Source organism: Rhinolophus sinicus, chromosome 17 (genome assembly GCF_057876585.1).
Source record: "Rhinolophus sinicus isolate RSI-liver-muscle chromosome 17, RSI-T2T, whole genome shotgun sequence".
In the NCBI taxonomy this organism is placed as follows: Eukaryota; Metazoa; Chordata; class Mammalia; order Chiroptera; family Rhinolophidae; genus Rhinolophus; species Rhinolophus sinicus.
Genome location: NC_142517.1, coordinates 211699806 through 211718830, shown reverse-complemented (window position 1 = coordinate 211718830; position 19025 = coordinate 211699806). Strand labels below are relative to the sequence as shown.

The window sequence follows — 19025 nt, the reverse complement described above, 5'->3', positions numbered from 1 at the left end:
TCCCACTCCTTTCCCTTCTATTAAAATTAAAGGCTCGTGAGGGATAGAGGATGGGCTGGCCATCTCCGCCTCTTCCATTTCTCCAGCATCCCTGTCCCTTCTCCCCTCGCTCTGTTTTTCTCTCCTTATTTTTCCTGTGTAATGTCCAGTAAGCCAGCCCAGCTCCTCAGAGACCAGCAGCTGCAGAAGCGAGCACGAGCGGATTTTAAATCAGCAGAGAATTTTTCAAGGAGTAATGAGAAAGTGCCCGTCTACACCACGGTGCCTGTCTACACCTCCTTGGGCCTCTGCTGGCCCCACTGGTGCGCTCAGTCAGTGCTTCTCGGCGCGGACAGACAGTCCATGAGGACGGCTTCAGAGGGCGGAGGAAACCATCCCCAGCCCCGCCCTCATTGCAGAACTGGACCCTTACAGACGGCGCTCTCTTCCAAGGCACCTCCAACCCCACATGCTCAATAACAGAGCAGGAAATGGAGGTCCGGAAACGCAACAGCCTTGCTCATGTCCCCAGAAGAATTAGTAGAAAAATAGAAGCTGCAGGGAAAGCATCGTCTAAGAAATGTTCACATCCTTCTCGCCCCAAAGCACTCTGACCCTGACCTGAGTCCCTCTGGGGCCACGCCAACCAGAGGTTGTCCAGCCCTGTTTGAACACCCTTGGGGTTCAAGGTGTCAGGATGGGTGACGGTTTGCACTTGGGCTGGCTCTGACCAACAAACATGCCCCGCGCACCATCTCAGGTTCTGTTCCTGGGTCCACACCAACCAAGCAGCCCCAATGCACTTGGCCCATTGTCCATGAGGGAAGGATGCCAGGTGCTGCTGGCAAACCCGGCAGAGCTCAGACGCTGGTCACCCAAAGTCTGGCTCTCCCCTGAGCCTTGCCCACCCTGGGCACACGTCGCCTGGGTCTGCCTGTCCCTTGGCTGTTGTTACTGCTGCCCTGGCTCCAAGCAGCCAGCACAGCCCCAGGTTCCTGCAGAGCTCCTCAGAAGGCACCCCTCTGTTTTGTTAAAAGAAGCTTTGTTCTCAGAGAACTCTTATAATTGAGTTATCACTTCATTGTGCTTGAGCAGATATGCTCCCAGTCAGTACCCTCCCCATGGAACAAAATGAACCTGTGAGTTACAAACTAATTTGCTCCTTTCAAGGAGTTTTCCTCATGAATTTAAGTGTTTTTACAGATCATTAGCTCCATGGTCAGAGGCCCGAGCAGGGAGGAAGCTGAACTGAACTGTCGGTGGCTTCTGCCACAGAAGATGACCAGAGTCGAGGCCAAGTGGCTCTGAAATTATAATAACATGAGTCAACAGTAACCCAGATTGAATTCGCACATGCTCCTGAGTGCTGGCTGCTGGCGGCCTGGGCACCACGAGTGGCACAGTGAAGGGTGTGCAGCCTCTGCATTTCTGCTCAGCCTGCAGCTCAGAAGTGGAAAAAAGTGCTCATCTGTTCTCCAGCTGCCCTCGTACTGAACGGTCCCAGGGTCCTGTTAATGCAGGTGGGCAGTAGGGATGGCTAGAGACAGGCCTAGGGCCTCCATGCCCTCCGGGGCACACAGAGCTGGTAAGCTCATCAAGAGAGTGCCGTCCTCATGGGCTTGGGGGTCCTGGGCTGCTGCTGGGGGAGGGAGGAAAACTCTGAAGCTTGGTGTGTGAACGGGACTCAGAGCCAGGGGGCCTGGACTTAAATCCTGACTTGCTGTGTGTCCCCTGAGGAAGAATGTGTGTGTGCGTGTATGAGTGTGAGTGTGAGAGTGTGTGTGTGTGTGTGTGTGGCAGAGAGACACACAGAGGGGGCGGGGGAGGCAGAGGGAGAGAGAGGCCAACACCTTAGACGCCGAGTTGCTGTGAGCCCAACTCACATGGATGAAAAGTCCAGGCAAATGGTGGGAGTAGGGCACCTCCCCCACCCCCGGCCCCTGCAATGCCCAGTGCTCCCATCAGCAGGCTGAGAGGATCCCCAGAAAGCATTTCCTTACATAAATATTTAGGGGTGCAGAATCCCCTCTGGAACTCGCAGAGGACTGAGAACAATGGTGACACTCAAGTCCCAGGTGCTGAATGGAACTGAACTAAGACAGGGAGCAGAGAGCTCACTGCTCAGAAAGTTAGCCCAGCGCAGCCAGCTCGGGACATGGGACCCAGCCCGGACACGGGACCCAGCCTGGGGCACAGGGCTCAGCCCAGGTAGGAGCCTGCCAGGAATTCCCCCGCAGCTGGGGATGTTGGTGCCTGTGCCTGGCCTGGTGAGGGCATGAATTAATGAATAAATGAGTGAATGAATTTATGGGAAGGGGGGACCCCAAGGAACACGGAGATAAAGGGGGCACTAACTGCTCTGCACAGCTCCCCCGTCAGAGAACACAGACTCTCTCAGGCAGGGCTCACGGGAGAGAGGAGGTACCACAGAGTCCATTGGTCTTGCCAGTGGGCCCAGTGCTCGTTTAACCAGTAACAGCCGTGCCCCTTTCTTCCCACACCCCGCCATGTTGGTGGCCCCCAGCCTCTGTCCAAGGTCCTTCTCTGCCCACAGGACGTACTCCTGCACCAGAGACTTCACTCCCTCCCCTGGGGCCCTGAGTCACCCAATCTTTATCTCCGAGGAGGAGACCTCTTGGCCATGAGCAGGCCCTCCACGAACAAGAGCCACATAAGAGCCCACCACTGCTCCTCCTCTGCGGGGAGCAGCCTCTGCCTGCCGATCTGCCCCCGAAGCCCTTCCTGACCCCTGCTTGGGGGCAGCCCATCAGAGTCAGAGGGAGTGATTTTCAGCACAGGCCTCCCTAGCTGGGCATGTTGGATGGGGAGGGGTAGCAGGGCAGAGAGGAAAACTCCAGGAGTGATTCTAATGCAGCCCCACAAGAGAGCAGAGCATGGGAGCACGGCACAGGAGGGGGTGTGTGTGTGCATGTGTGCACTCGTGTGTGCATGTGTGTGGTGTGCATGTGTGTATGCATGTGTGTGCTGTGTGCGGGCACGTGTGTATGTGCACATATGTGTATTCTGTGTGCACACTGTGCATGCTGGACAGGATGATCGTATGATGCAGCGTCTAACGTGACCCGCTTCTGAGAGTGAAAGGGACGCTGTTGACAACCAGCTTGGAGAATAGAAATAAACCCGCAGTCCTAGGCATCTGCAGGGACAGTCACCTTATTAACCAGGCATCCACTTCTGACGCTCCGCCCTCCACCCCAACTCAGACCCCTGACTGCTGGTCTCACGGGGAGTGCACTAACTCCACTCTCCAAGGTGCTCAGGTCCAGGGGAGACAAGGGCAGGCCCCCGCCCGGGGGTGGGGAGTGGGGGTTGGGCACAGATTGTGTGTCACCAGGACGGCCCCCTTCCTGCCTTTTGTGCCCGCAATTCCTTCTCTGCGAAAAGCACATTGCGACTTGATGTTCTACAGCCCTTCTAGCTGATTACATGCCCTCACTTGAAGTGTTTAACAGGCAAATTCTTACTGCAGCCTCCAACATTATCATTTACACGCAACATTAAAAAAGCAAAGTGGGCTCCTCGCAGTGGTCTGCGATAAGGAGAGAGTACATTGACTTGGCAGCTGAAAGCTCAGACCCCCACACTGCCAGGCCAGCACCCTTTTCTCCCCACTGAACTTGCCTGCACAGCCACAGCCAGCGACGGGCCTATGTGTAACACTGAAGCTGCACAGTTGCAATGGGCTTTTCATCCTGTGTCATCTCCTGAAGGCACAGACTCCACAGTACACTGGGGACGACACTTCACCTGGGAAAGAGATGGAGCCGGTGGTGCTGCAACCTGCACTGTGTCCAGGTCGGTTTACAGTTCATAGTTTTGGACTGCAATTTAACTCCAGACTAAAACATTGAGGAAAAAGTGAAGTGTTAGCACTCGTAACTCTGGAAGGCAAGAGCGGGCTGTCTCCAGGTGTTCCAGGTGGGCTCTGATAGAGGGACATGTCCTGATTCCCATGGATGGCAAAGAGATCCAGGCACCACTACTGAATTGCTGGTTCATGGACCAGGGAGAGAGCAGCCGGGCAGGACGTCCCCACTCCTGGGAACTGTTCCCTTAACCTGTTCCCAGGTAGGACAGCTCTTCCTGAGCTCTCTATGGTTCCATTCTGTTTTCTTCTAGTCTCAACCTGCCCCAGTGATATCAGTCCTGGAGTCTGGAAACCCTGTGGCAGCCCCAGCCCACCCTCCTCACGTGTCCCTGTCATACGTTTCTTGGACATGTCTGCTGTCTTCATCTCCCATGTGTAACTGATAATAATTTTGTTCACTTAAAAATTGTATTAACTGTATGAATTAATTTGGGAAAGAAATGGCACGTTCACAACAATATTGTATGTTTCCGAACAGCCTCATAGTGGTAAGTAGAGCTTCTCACCAAACAAATGTTCTGGTGGATTCCCCAGCTAAGACAGGTTTCTTCTTAAAAGGCCCCACGTTTCTTGTTAAGAACATGTGAGGTGTTATGTATAACTTTTGGTGGCTGGCATCTTTCTGTTTCATTATGTGATCAGTTGGTTATTACTTGTGTGTATGAGGGTGTTTTTTAAAAATTATCTTCACTTAGTAATTGGCCTCCTTTCTAAATGGTTTCATTAGTTCTGATGGTTTTGAATGGATTTCTTTTTTTGGTGGTGGGGGGGGCAGGGTCCTCGGCAGACAACTCTTATCCCCACATAACCATATTTTTATCTTTCTGCTTTCTCCAGTCCTGTCTCAATTTCACTTTCTTGTTTTATAGAATCATTTAACAAGTTCAAAGCAACGTGACAACATAATGTCAGACTCTCTTGACTTTCATACAAATGACTTCACCATCACGTCGACATTTGAAATAGATAGTCTCATGGAGGTGAAGAAGAATCTTTTTATTGTGGCTTTTGGAAATTTTAAATACCAAAAAAACAAGATGTTAATATCAGATCTATACGAAATTTTCTCAAATGCATTTTCAGCATCTAATGATTTGTTATATTTATTTTCTGTTTTGATGGTAGACTTGCTGAACTGCATAATTCAGGAGGAGATTATGAATAATTTTAATGCTTTTGGCATATTCCCAGAGTGTGTCAAAACCCTGGCAAAGATACTTGAATGTCATCAAGAAATTTCCCTTATCGTCCATAAAAACACTTCCCTGTTATGTGTCTTATTCTTCAGAAACATTACTGAATTTATTTTTCTTATAGTTTACTTAGAATTTTATCTAAATTCCTAATGAGATGGGTCTGTTTTTGTTTGTTTGTGTTTGCTCTGTGACGGGTTTCGGCAGTGTGGTTATCACAGTCCTCTCAGGTTTGCTTTTTTCTGACCGAGCTTCATTATGGGAGGGACTGTCCCCAACGGGAGAAAGGGGGTTTCCTGAGTCTCCAGGGGAAGCAGACACACCAGGCTGCCTAATTACTGTCCCAACAGTCCTTGAAAGAAGAAAGGAGTCTCCAGACAGAAGACACTTCGAGCCTGACGTCTCTTTGGGAGCAACTCACGAAACACATGACAGTCATTTTTTCCGAGGCTTTGCTCTTCCCAATTTTGAAATTCTTATGAGTAAGGACAGTTAGGAGCCACTGGGAGTCCCTCTCGAGTGCCTGACTGGATTTCTGTCTGGTGAGGGCTCGCTGCTACTGCATCTCCTGAGGGGCCACTGGTCACCCTCCTGCAGGGCAGAGGCAGGGTCAAGCTACAGGCCGTAAGTGGCCACAACTGGAGCCCGGCCTCCGGGTACCCACCTCCAGCCCTGCCAGAAGGGAAAGCCCCACAAGAAATGGACTCTCTGGTCTCTTGCATATTTTTCTCTATTTCATCAGAATCTTCTGAAGTAAACCTCGCTCAGCGCCTAACTGCACAATGCTAGGGGTCCTCACCAAGCTCTGAGAGGCAACCTTTCCATCTATTTATTGATTTGTTTTTGGTCTCTGGGGACGGGGAGAAATCTGCAGAGACCTGTGACCCCCAGAAGCTGGGTGGAGTGACTAACACCAGGGGAATTTGTCTGCCCTGATTTACGGGGTTCCCATGAGCGCGGTCAGGGAGCTGAAGTTCACGGCGTTTTCTTGGCTCCCATCTCTTCCTAATGGCCAGCTCCTTGCAAGCTAATCTATTTCAAGGTGATGTGCCGTTCTGCAGTTTCCTAACAAACCACCACCGCAGCCACAGGAAAAACAGAGCAACAGGATGCGACTCTCGTTAGAAGACGTGGCTGTGCCACAGATCACAGACTCCGTTTTCTCTTCTTTGCTCTCTGGGGTCACTGGTGTCCCCATGGAGGAGGTCCCAGGAGGAACAGGAAGGAGTCTGCTCAGTGGGTCTCACTGTCGGGAGTCCGGGAGGTGGCCTTCCTGTCCTGGGCTAGACCTGCAGCTGGACCTTCCCTCTCGTGTCATCAGGGCTCCTCAAAAGGCCCGTGTCCTCCATGTCCCACCACAAAGACACTATAGCCTGAGACAGTGACAACCGCCAGTGACAGCCTCCAGATGGCCCGTCTCCCCAGCCAGGTTCTGACGACTTGAGTCGAAGCATTTAAGAGACGGAAAGCCAATGAACATATTTCTTATTTTCTGCATTGTTTGCTGATTCTTCTGGTAGAGAAAACAAACCCATGCGGGCCGTCCTTCACTCATTTTTCTTTCTTCCTGCATATTCCATACCAAGCCATCAACTGACCGTACGTGAGGACAAAAGTTCAGCCTCTTCTTGTGGCAGCGCAGGGTCTCACAGCGTCTCCTCGGCCTGCACCTTCCATTTTCCCCATTCATCGCCAAAGAAGAACATTAAATGACTAAATCAGACATTTGAAGTCCCCATAACGTGAAACTAAAGAGGAATCCTGCGTGTGCAGTTAAGTGAAGCAGGAAAGTTGAGACTTTTCAGCAAATTAGGTTTCCGTTTTCTGGACTCAGTAACACACAGGGATTTAACGAAAGCGTCTGGGCAGCTGTGTCCCCCAAGTTGTTGTGTCTCCCTGGGAAAGCGGTGATCACTAAGGCCCTGAGTTCCCAGCCTCGGTCCACAGTTCCTCGGGCCCCTAATTTGGGAAGACGGTCCCGACCCATCACCACCCTGCCTCAGGCCCTGTGTCTCCCAGTCGAGTCCCACACTTCTCCACGACAGGGCCCGCCTCTCAGCTCGGTCTCGTCGTAGGTCAGTAAGTGAATCACTGCTCTTTCTTGAAGAAATAGGAACCAGCAAGTTTCCAGCACAATTCTGAGCTGCTGCATAGAGTCCCCATTTCCAAGCAGGGTTTGGGGCCAGGGCTTTGGGAGAGGAGAAGCCCACGCTCCCACGTTCTCCCAAACACATTTCATTAGTTAGTTTTTGACGTTGAGATGTTCCAGAACATTCCTTACAGGCTCACTTATCAAATCTTTCAAAGACAAATGTGACTTTGGGTCATTTCGCTCTGTCCTCCCCTGACAGAGTGGCTTAGCTGGACAGTGGGCTGTGTTTGGGGGATGTGCACGTGTGTCTGTCCTGTCCCCTCCTGTGCCACCCGCACCCCACCCCCTGGGCACTCGCACACCCCACACTTACTGTCCCCTCCATTCCTGGCACAGGCCTGCCACCACTCCACCGTGGCAGGGCCCCCTCACTCCATCTAGCTCTCCACTCAGGAGTGGCCTCTCCAGCCCTAAGTGGCCACCATGACACCAGCCCCTGTCATTCCCCATCCTCTTTCCCTGTCTGCTTTGTGTCCTTCCTGGCACCATGACTGCGGCCCGGGTGCCTGCTTCTCGGTGTTTCCCGTCTGCTGTCCCCTCCCCACCCAGGGCACGTGCCATGGTGGGGGGACCCGTCTCTGTCCTCACTGAACCCCACTCTGCAACGTGGAGCCCAGCACACAGGAGGTGCTCCCCGAACACTCATCGAGTGCGGGACCAAATCCACTGCAGTGCCATGCCTTTGGGTGGCCTTGCCAACATGTCCGGGAGACGACTCCATCTCTGTGTGTGCAAACCACTGATATGTGGTATGAGGCCTGGCTGCTTGCATATCTGTCCCCCTGGCTGGATGGCGAATCCACCGGAGAAAACAAATCGTGTCACCGTTAGGTCTCCGGCACCGAGCGTAAGGACTGCAGTCAGCCAGAGCTCCATCCGTGTGTGCACAACACAAAGCACGGGCTCTGCAAGAACAGCTCCGTTGCGGAACCCCATGGATGTCCGCCACCTCCAGGTGTGCCACCTACAAATGGGAAACACCCGCCACCTGTCCTGCAAGCTGTCCAGGTGGCAGAAGGTGAATGGGCCTCTACAGGGTTCGGCCCACCTGCGAGGCCCACCTGTCCCTAGGCACGTGTTATTCTATAATTCACAGTTCCGAAAACATCCAAAGACACATATCTGTATCCAATTAATAGACAAGCCCATTTCTTAGAAAAGAAAGAGCATCGCCCTCCCCACCATAGGACTAGCCAACAGTCACTAACCAAATACAGGAAGACACTCAAGGGCTCCAATTTCTGCAGGGTTTGGACTCAGCCCTCTCTTTGAAATGTGAGAACATCACTCCCCCTTAGAAGGGGTTGGAAGCCCCCACATCCCCAGGGCTGTGCACCTGAGGCCACCCCCTGATCCGTCAGGCCCCCCAAGTTGGCCTGGCCCTACACCTCCTCCTCCCTCTCACTGATCTCTCTCCTTCCCCTCCCCACCTCTCTCTCTCCACCCCTTTCTTCTGCAGAGAGCAGTTTAGGGGCTGTGTTTGCTCCCCTCCTGCACACTGCCACTGGCTTCCAGAACGGAAAGGCCCTGCTGAGATGAGGCTGACACTGTTCACAGCAAGCGCAGGATCCCCAAGTTGCCACGCGTGCCCCCTCGGAAGGCAGCCAGGCGATCACAGATCTCAGACACGTTTTCCTGTCACAGAGAGTGTGCTTTTGTCCCAGACACGCCTAAGCTCTGCGCGCGTAGGGAAGCCGGGGGTCCCGAGCCCGCGTGTCTGCTCCGTACCAACACGCCCTCTGCACACACCTCACACATGGTTGGGGCCTGGGCCAGGAGGAAGTGCACGTGACCAAGACGTGGTACCAAAGGTGCTCTGAGGACAATGGACAGTCACATGTGCCTGGACACAGCTACAGCAACAGGGCCACCAAAAATGCCACAGGCACCCCACTCTGGAGGGGACTGGGGGGGAAGGGGTGGCCCACGGTGGGCGCACTCACAGGACAGCAGCACAGGGCAGAGGTCGGTGCTGCAGGGGGATAAGCACTGGCATTTGCTCTTTCACACCCCCTCCCGTTTTTATAGAGCTCTTCTCTGTGCCAGGCCCCCTGCAGGTGCTGGGCACAGTGTGGAAGGGACAGACCCACCCACACCTTGTGGCGCTCACCGGGGAGGGTGGCCAGGCCTCAGCGCTGCTGCTCAGCCAGCGGGACCTGGGGCAGCGCCAGGGTGTGGATGGGGAAAGGAGCCGGTCCTCGGCAGGGCCCAGGCAAAGCCAACACTGCGGGTACGTTACCCATATCATTCCATCAACCACTTCAGTGACTGGATGAGATCTGTGACTTACAAAGGTGCCCATGGTGACAACGAGAAGAATGGCCTGAACAGCGATGATATATGACTGCTCACCAATCAGAACGGCCCGAATCTGGACCCTAATGACACGGCGTGCTGGCGAGGACGGGGACAGCGGGCGTCTTAGTCATCGCGGGTGGGGATGCAGGTGGCACAGCTCCTTGGGAAGACAGTCTGGGGGGTTCTTACAAAACCAACACACTCACCCTAGGACTCAGCAATGCCTCTCTGGGGCATTTGCCCAAAGGAGAGGAAAACGTACGGCACGCAACACCTGCCTACAGATGTTTACGGCAGCTGTTTTCATTACGGCCCAAACTTGGAAGCAGCCGAGAAACCCGCGGTAGGTGATGGGCATGTACCTGAGGTCCATCCAGACAACAGGACATTGTCAGCACTCAAAAGAGATGAGCCTGGAAGCCATGAAGAGACATGGGGGAAACGTAAATGCATGTTGCCGAGTGAAAGAAGCCATCCACACTGCGTGATTCCAACTACATGACATTCTGGAAAAGGCAACACTACGGAGACGGTAAGAACATCAATGGTTTCCAGGAGTTAGAGGTGGGGGAGGGATGAGTAAGGGGTAGCACAGAGGACTCTTAGGAAGTTAAACCGCTCTGTGTGAAACCAGGAGGTGGACACATGTCATTATCCATTTGTCCAGACCCACAGGACGACACTAAGAGTGACCTGAATGGACCCTGTGAACTCTGGGTGATGATACCACGTCAGTGTGGGTGCACCACGTACTCTACACTGGGATGCAGACAGTGGGGGAGGCTGTGGGGGCAGGAGGATACGGGAAATCTCTGCACTTCCCCTCAATTTTGCTATGAATCTTAAAGTGCTCCAAAAACGTAAAGTCTTAATTTAAAATATAAATAAAAAATGTACGAAGAATGAACCACAGCTCTGAGATACAGGCCGAGCCCAGGGGCAGGGGGCCCCATCAGCCCCCAGGCCTATGTGGAGAGAGAGCCAGGACACGGTCCTTCATTGGGGATCGTACATGTCACACACCGGCGCTGTGTGGACAGTGGGGAGTGTTGCTTTCTGATCGAGAGCAGTAAATCTGCTTATTTATTTCTAGCACACATTTAAAAGCTAGTGAGGGTTCTCTGGGTCAGGGGAATGCATTTCTAAAAACGCAGCAGGAAAACAAGCTCCAAACCAGCAGACTCTAAATGCTACCTAACCCCAGGTTCGCCTCCCCCTGGGCCCTCTACATTCAAAGGCTTAATCTGTGGGCACGAGGGTGGGTCAGCAGAGCCCAGAGATGCCCAGGAGGGTAACCTAGGGGGGAGGGCTTTACTCTGCTCGTTTCTGGCTCTGGGGCTGTTGTTTCTAGGCTGAATCTGGGGGGCCTGACTGCTGAATCCTGACAACACACTTGGGGTGGAGGGGGGAAAGGTCAGCCCCACCTGGTGGTGAACTGGCGGGGCCACACCTGCAAGCAGTGGGCAGGGGCGTAGGAAATGCCCAGGCGCCCGGCAGGCACCAGGCCCACCTCTGGCTCTCCCCAGGGATATGCCCTGTGCGTTTGGGGATCACTAACTCTGACTCAGCTCTCTCCACCATGGCAATCTCATTTGTTAGCCAGTCTGCTGAAGGCATGGGCTGCTTTCTCTGCCAGCTGGACCCCCTTAGCTGAGCTACCGCAGCCCCTCAGTTTCCCCATCTGGGAAATGGGAGTAAGAGCCCCAGCCTCCTTGGGCCCTTTTCGGAATGAAAATAACTCTACTTGCCAAGTGCTGGGATCAGGAACGGGTTCACAGCCCAAGTCAGCTGTCAGCATTCAGCGCCTCTGCTTGTCCTTCCCCTGCAGCGCAGAGCGGCCTGGTGCCCGCCGGTGTGAGGGGAGACTCGAGGCTGTCACACCACTCTGCAGCCAGGCCTGTGGGCGGGGGGCAGCCCACCGAGCCACCCCGAATCCTGCTCTCACCCAGCTTCCCCCGGTGGGCCTGCCAGAGCCCTTCACCCGTCCTGGTCCCCAGATCCTGAGGCCCCCACGCCTTGCACTCTGGACCTCACACAGGGTCCCAAGGAGAGGAAACCCTGAGGACCCCGTTTCTTAGAGCACAGGGGCTCAGACAGGGGAGACTGCTATGGGGTTGTACCTGACAGGCATTTCCGACAGGCTGGGTTGTAGGGCATGGGGTGGGCTCCTTGTGTGCCCATGACGGCCAGGACAGGTGGACCCCAGGACAGGTGGACCCCGGGGCAGGTGGACTCCGGGGCAGGTGGGCTCAGGGTCAGGTGGACCCCAGGGCAGGTGGACCCAGGGCAAGTGGACCCAGGGGCAAGTGGACCCAGGGGCAGATGGACCCTGGCCTAGAGTCTCTGCAGAGCAGCCAAGGCCTGCAACACACCCATGAGCCTTCCCAGCCTTGCTGTACCCAGAGGGCACCAGCCTCTCATTCCCTGGTCCCGCCCGGTCTTGGTCCTGGTCTGGGTCCCGACCGCCTGTGCCCAGGCTGAGCCTCAGGAACTGGGAGCTGCCTCCTGCCCAGGAGTCCTGGCGTCCCATTCAAGCCTCCCTGCTCTGTTTATCTGCAGCCAGAAGACAAAACGCCACGGCTCTGAGTCACCCCTGCTCCCCAGTCTGATTCATACAGGAGGCCCATGTGGGGAGTAACCCACCATTAACCTCTTGGTTTCTTTACGTCTCTACAGCAAGAGGCAGCTGTGGTTCTGGATTTAGAATTCACGAACAGCTCAGCCCAGTGTGTTCCTGGGTGTGACACAGAGGAGACAGGACCTGGGGAAGGTGTGGGCCCAGGGCTTTCCCTCCTGGAAACTTCAGCCACTCACCCAGCACTGATGGAAACTTACAAATATTTCAGTCATCTTTCTGAAAAGGATTTGGTCATCTGGCAAGTGTGGTCCCAGAATTTGCCAGAAGAATGCATCCTAGTGCAGCCCAGGGTGTGACAGAAGACAGGCCTAGTGCAAAGATACGCCTAAGAGTCTAAAAGGAAATGTGAAACTCAGAGCCTGGGGCTCTGCCTGCGGACATAGGTTCGTCTCTGCCCCAGGGAGGTGTGGGTGTAATTCAGACATTAGAGGAAGCTGCCAACAGCGGCCTGGTTCTGGAGAACCGGGCCTGCAGGGACGGGGGTGGCAGTGGGGGATGAGAGGTGTCAAGCCACTGGCACCTCCAACTTCTCCTTCAGACCTGAACACTAGCCGTTCACCCCAAAAGGCCAGGAGCCAGTGATTTTTATCCATTCCCAAAGGCGGAGAGGGATCTTTCTTTCTCCTCCTGCCAGCCTGGGTCAGTGGAAGAGTTGAGTTCACTGTATTTTCTCCACTTGCTCCACAAACCTGAAGCAGTTGATGATGAAGAGACCCCCAAATACACAGACCGAATAAGAACATAAAGACAAATGAGGCTGCTGAAACCAGGGGGTGGGGGTGACCCCAGGGGACGGAGAATGAGGTAATTCCCGTAGAAAAGCACTGTGCACAGTTACGTCTGCGCAGTAAGGTGGAAAGCGGAAGCACACACAGCCCAGGGCAAGCCCGCCAGGGAGCCAGGCCCGGCCCGGGGGACACACTCTGGGCAAACATGATCCCACATCACAGGCATGTGTGAAAACAATGGACGGGATCCTGAATGAGGATTGCAGACATTAGACAAAAACACAGAGGGTGCCAAAAAAATGTATACACATTTTAAGAAAAGAAAACTGCATTAAAATTGTAATACTCAATATATACCGATAACAAAAGATGAGTATAAGTTACGTTGGACTTCTGCAAAGACAAGAGGTGCTCAAAGTGGTTCCCATTAGCGTCCAGACACTTCTGATTACGGCGAACTACTGCTTGAGCAACGCTGACCAAAGTGTCCACTTGTACACATTCTTTTGGCACCCTCGGTGTATCATATCATGTGAGGCCACTTCCTTGTATTACTTCAGTAATAACCAAAGTTGTGACATTGAATAAAGGTTCCATGAAGGCATTTCTGGAGGGGGGGGGCGCGGGGGGGGAGGGGAAGCCTTGCAAGAGCACTGCTTTACTGCTGTGGTTCTGGGGTGAGCGTAACCAGAGTCTAGAGGAAGAGATGGTTGCCATGACCCCCGACCCTACCTTTGAAACACACTGGCTTGTTATCTCAAATTGCAACGGTCACACACGCATTTGCAGAAAATTCGGAAAATGAAGAAAAGCAGTAACAAAGAAAGGAAAATCTTTCATTTACAATTTGGTCTGGAGACATTCCCTCCTCACTCTCTAGACACGCACACCCATGCAAGCACACATATTTTCACATTTGGGGTTTTCAGCCTGGGATCACGTGATCTGTTCCACTGTGTAACCATTCCCTGAGCATTATTAAATGTTTACGACACAAAATTTGCTGACTGCATAGCTAGTGTTCCAGTAGGTGGATGGACCACAATTTATTCAAGCCACTTCCCACAATATTTCAAATGTTTCGCCAATATTAGCAAAGCTAGTGTGAATTTCTTGTTGCTGGGCAGATCTGCCATTATTCACACAAGATAATTCCTGAAAATGGACTCGCTCAAAGGGTATTTCCTAGTTTTAAACCTTTTCTCACCTATCAGAGTCTCTTTAGAAAGATGTTACCATGTCCCGGCTTGCTGGCAGGGCTAAGACAGCCTGGTTCTCCACACCTTCCTCAACACTGGGCTTCTCTCTATAGTTTCCCAATTTAATAAACAATAGTCTCCTCCCGTTTTGTTTTTTGATTTCTCAATTATCATTGAAGTTCAACACCTTTTATGTATTTTGGGGCCATCTGAATTTCTTCTTTGGTCAGTTCATATATTTTGCCCTTATTTTCTACCGGGTAACTGTCTTTTTTCTTTTGAATTTTTAAGGGTTCTTTGTCTAGGTAAGAGTATTGACGCAATGTAACACAGATTGTAAGTCCTTCCGGGTTCATTTACAATTTTGATTATCAGAGCTTTTTGGTGCATGGAAGTTCAAGTTTTTAATGCAGTCAGAGTTAGTCTTTTTCTTTCCGACTTGTCCTTGCTGTAGCTCCAACGACCAGCTTTGGGAACCAAAGGCTGTGAAGGGACAATAGTCCATGTCACTGTGGTCCATTGGGCTGTGTGGGACAGTAACCCAGGCATCCCTCTGCGTTCCATCCTTGGTGGGGCCACACACTGTAGATGACCCCTGCTGGACGGGGCCCTGGGACCTCAATGGGGCAAAACCAAGGCATCTGCCGGGATTCACCAGGAAACCTGGGTTTCTATTAGCTCTGGTGCCAGCTGTTTTAAGGGAGGAGGTGAGTGGGGGACTACGGTCATACCCACGCCCAACCAGCTTCAGAGACGTGAGAAGGATGGGGGTGGGGGGCACTGTGCCCCCAGGGGTGCCAACTTAGCTCATGTCACGTGGATGACATTTCTGGAGACGAGTTGGACAAAGGGCTGTCGTGATGGGAATGCTGGTCCCAGGGTCCCGGGCACGCAGTGGTGGACATGGATGCTTTGTCCCCTGGGAAAGCTCTGCTGGGCTGCAAATGTGAACAAGGGGCTAATGAATCAAAGTGTGTCTGCTCTGCAGCTGCAGGGGGACCAGCGGCAGTGATGGATGGATGGGGATCTGAGATGAGACGAGATGAGTCTGGCTTGTGGGGGAGTCCTGTTCCCATCAGGTGGACTGCACACCTTAACGAGGGGAGCGGCCTGCAACCAGCGTCCTGCCCTTCTGTCTCCCTCTGGAGCCCTCTCAGCAGCTGTGGGAGTCTGTCCCCCTCCCTGGTGGGTGTCTTTGCCGGGACCAGGGGACCAGGAGCGGGCACAGCAGCAACCAGTGCCCCTTTGTCTTCGGCACTCGCCCTTCCCAGTCAGATTCTTTGGGATTTCTTCTGAGTCCTCCTGGGCCCTTCTGGCTGGATTCCCAAAACAAACATCCATGAGCCCGCTGCGCTCTCTGGGGTCTCAGTGCTGGCTGCACAACACCACGTGGCTGACGGTGCTTTAGGAAGAAACAGAACTGAATCATGGCTGAGGAAACACCGGGCCAGTCCCTCTCCTGCCTTTCCCTCTTGTCTGGGTCCCCAGGACACAGTGGCTCAGGAAACATGTGAAAGGTTAACAGATGGGTGGGGAGTGGGGGAAGTAGAGAAAAAGAACAAAGGGGAGAAAACCACCCACTTGCCCTGATCTGTGTCACCCTCCTCCCAGGAGTGTCCCCCTCTGGGGGACAGTGCCAGTCACGCTGCCCACTCACTATACTTTGTTCTGTTCCCAGGACCAGACAGGGAGGGATTTGCTTAGAAGAGTGGCCCAGAGCCAGAGGCCCCACTTTCCAGGGATTATCGGGTCCCTGGTGGAGGTCTCAATCCTTCGAGGGCCTCTGAGCCTGGGAAGCAGCCTGAACCGGTCTGGCTTCAGGGAGCCCATGGCTGACCATCCTCATGCCCGCCCCCCCACCACCGAGGTGGGAAAGCTGATGCTCATCTGATGGGCTGAATGCAGCAGTGAGGAAACAGGCCGTTCCCTCCCGTCCCCAGCCCCCCAAAGGGTGTAAACTCAGTCTATCGGGGACAGGCTTCGGAGGTGCCATCAGGTGCCATCAGGTGCCATCGCGTGCCCCTAAAACCAGAGGGGGCAAAATAAACAGTGTGCTATCAGAGTTGTTTGGGGAACTTTTTTTTTTTTTTAATGACTGCATTAGGAAAGGGATTTCGAAAGGAAAATGCTTTTAGACAAGCACGGCTTGACTAGATGAAAATCATCTGATAAGCGCTGAGTCATGTGGGTAAACTGGAGATCATCTCTGGAAAGTGGAGAAAAGTTGAAGGTTTATAATAAATACTTCCACCCCCAAGGCCTATCGGTTACCAGAGAGGCCCATGGGCTGAGTCACAGGATTTGGGTTTTGGTGGTAAAATACCCATAATGTACAATTTATCATTTTCAAGTACACAATTCAGGGGAATTAAATCACACTGTTGTGCAAACATCATCCCTATCTAGTTCCAGGACTTTTTCATCGCCCCAAACAGAAATCCTATATCCATGAAGCAATCATGTCCCCTCCCAGCCCTGGTCCCTGGCAACCACGGACTGACTTTGGCCTACGCTGGGTATGTCAGTTAAATGCAATCATACAATACTTGGTCTTTTGTGTCTGAGGCCTTTAACTTAGCACAATGATCGCAAGGTCGCAAAGGAATCAGAACTTCACCCTTCTCATGGCCGAGTGACACTCCACCGTACGGCTACTCGGCGACCCCTTATCCATTCCTCAGCTGATGGACATCGTGTCAGTGCCCCATTTAGCGACTGTGAACAGCGGACAGGTGTGCCAACACCTGCTTTCAATTCAGTGGGGTATACACCTGGAGGGAGTGCCTGGCCTCCACTGGCTCAGGATTTTCGTAACTGGAGGGCTGGCAGAAACTCTCCATCACTTTCCAGGTCAGGAAACCGAATCCCAGAGAGGCTGTGCCTTCCTGAAGGCCACACACAGTTATAGGACCAAGAGCAGAAAAATGTTGTCCGCTCCGTGTTCCACTTCAGTGAAGTCTCGTTGGGGACGTGGATCCCCAGGCACAAGACAACGGGTTTCACCTGGTAGATGAACTTGGGGACCTAGCCTGCTCCTATGAAGGCAACAGCCTTTGGTTTCTGTCTAATTAAAATTTCCCCAAAGAGAAAAATGCCCTGTCAGAGGGCCTTCCTGGGGGCGAGAGTGACATGTGATTTATTCTGGAAACAACGACTTCAGTCAACTGCAAAGTCCCTGCTGGAGAGCCACACTGCGAGGTGACGTCAGGGGCACTCGCGGCCGGCAGAACTCACGGACTGGCCCCCGGAGTGACGACCCCAGGAGAAGAAAGCGGAGGGCGCACCCCGATGGCGCCTGCATCGCCTTCTGTCTCCTCACTTCACCTTCCTTTTCCTGGTTAGAGAAGTGAGATTATGTGATCAGTGTTCTACGGCAGTTGCCGTAACTTTCAGAAACGTACACCTCAAGCCAATGGTCCAAGAGCGAGGTTCAGGACGCTGCACGTGACACGCTTCTGAGGGAGGAGCCAGGAGGACGACGGGCGTCACCTGCAAAAGGGACGTTTCATCACCGGTCCAGGAGTCCGCCCGCTGCGCACGCAGAACGGCGCTGTGCAAGGTGGGCTTCTCTCAGCGAAGCCAGGCTCGCAGCTCCCCCTGCAGACCTCGGGGTGGCGCCATCTCCAGGAAGTCGGCCGTCTTCAGAGGAGCAGACGTGTACCCGGACTGCAGGGCTCTATCTACGGCTATGAAATCCAGGAGGAGGAAATAAATGCGGAGTTATCACTTCCTTTCATTAACCTTGGCAAACGCTGGGCTCCCGCTCAGACAACAGGCAGCGTGACCTGAAGGGGGGATGGCGAGCAGCTCCGAGGCCCTCCCGCCTGGAGGTCCAGGGAAGCACCAGGGGTGGAGCCAGCAGGGTCCTGCCTCTTGCTCCCCTCATGTCACTCAGGGCCCCACCCCTGTGGGGGGTGACCACCCTGCTCTTAGGGATCTGTTTTCTCTGGTACCTGAAGCACCCAGTGCTGTGGCAGGGGCCACCTCTGGGCCGCCTCTGATGCCCCTCTCAGGGCGCTGTGGACACCTGGGAACAAACAGGAGGCGAAGGACTGTAGGTCCCTGGTAAGCCGCTGTGGCCCATGTGGCCTCTGCCTGGGGCCTTACTATGGCAGCATTAAGGTGGCCCTGTGGGACTTTTACAAAATGTCATTTTTCTGGGAAGGCAGGCAGGGGCTTGTTTGGATAAGCCACTGTCCTCCAGGTTTCTGAGGGACAGAAGGGAGAGGCGATGGGCCTGCAGCAGGCAGCAGAGCCTCGCACACGCCACGCACAAGCCTGGGTCCTTCCGTCCTCTTCTTAAGGGGACACGACCCCCTCACTGCCCCACTCATTGCGAAATTCTCCACATATCTCTTCTCCTGTCCAAATCCTCATTTTCTCTTTTCATTTGTCATTCCTGAAAAAGTTACCTTTTTCATAGTATAAATTATAAATGACAGATTAATATTTACAGTCGCTGGAGACACACACGGAGATTAAATTGCTTGGCAGTGAAATTCTATGGCCTTGTTCATTTGTGAAATGTAATAAACCAAAAATGGATATAGCATAATAACGATATTTGAAATGAGCAGATAAAAACATCACAGTCCTTGCTTTTTGCTGATTGTTTAAAAGAAACTCTGTATCTTCAAAAAAAATAGTCTTAAAGTAAGTTTTAGAACTGGCAATAATGTAACATCCGGCAAAAGAGCCTTATGTTAATTTTGCCTGTGAAAACCTCACTGTGGTCTTTGTCACCCCTTTATTACACAACTACGCACGAGGGACCTCGAGATAAGCACCGTGTGTGTGGAGAGCTGCCCAGGACTACTGAAGACACCGACGCCAGCCCTGGATGCACCGCTGGGAGTCACCACGGTCCCCATGCCGTTTGGGGGCAACCAAAGCAGGTCATTTGCACAAGAGAAATCAACAAAAACAACACATCAGGTTTCCTATCCAAT

General features: G+C 53.1%; 1 protein-coding gene across 4 annotated transcripts in view; it reads right to left on the bottom strand.

The window, feature by feature from the left end:
* The window catches only part of TWIST2 (twist family bHLH transcription factor 2), a 46429-nt gene that overhangs the window by 18974 nt on the left and 8430 nt on the right, over positions 1-19025 (bottom strand). The window contains exon 2 of one of the 4 annotated variants that reach the window (XR_016019884.1): positions 14085-15478. The exons of 1 other annotated variant lie outside the window; for it this stretch is intronic. The gene's annotated coding sequence lies outside the window, so the exon portion shown is untranslated. 2 more of the 4 variants (XM_019711658.3, XM_074316000.2) reach the window with 2 other exon arrangements.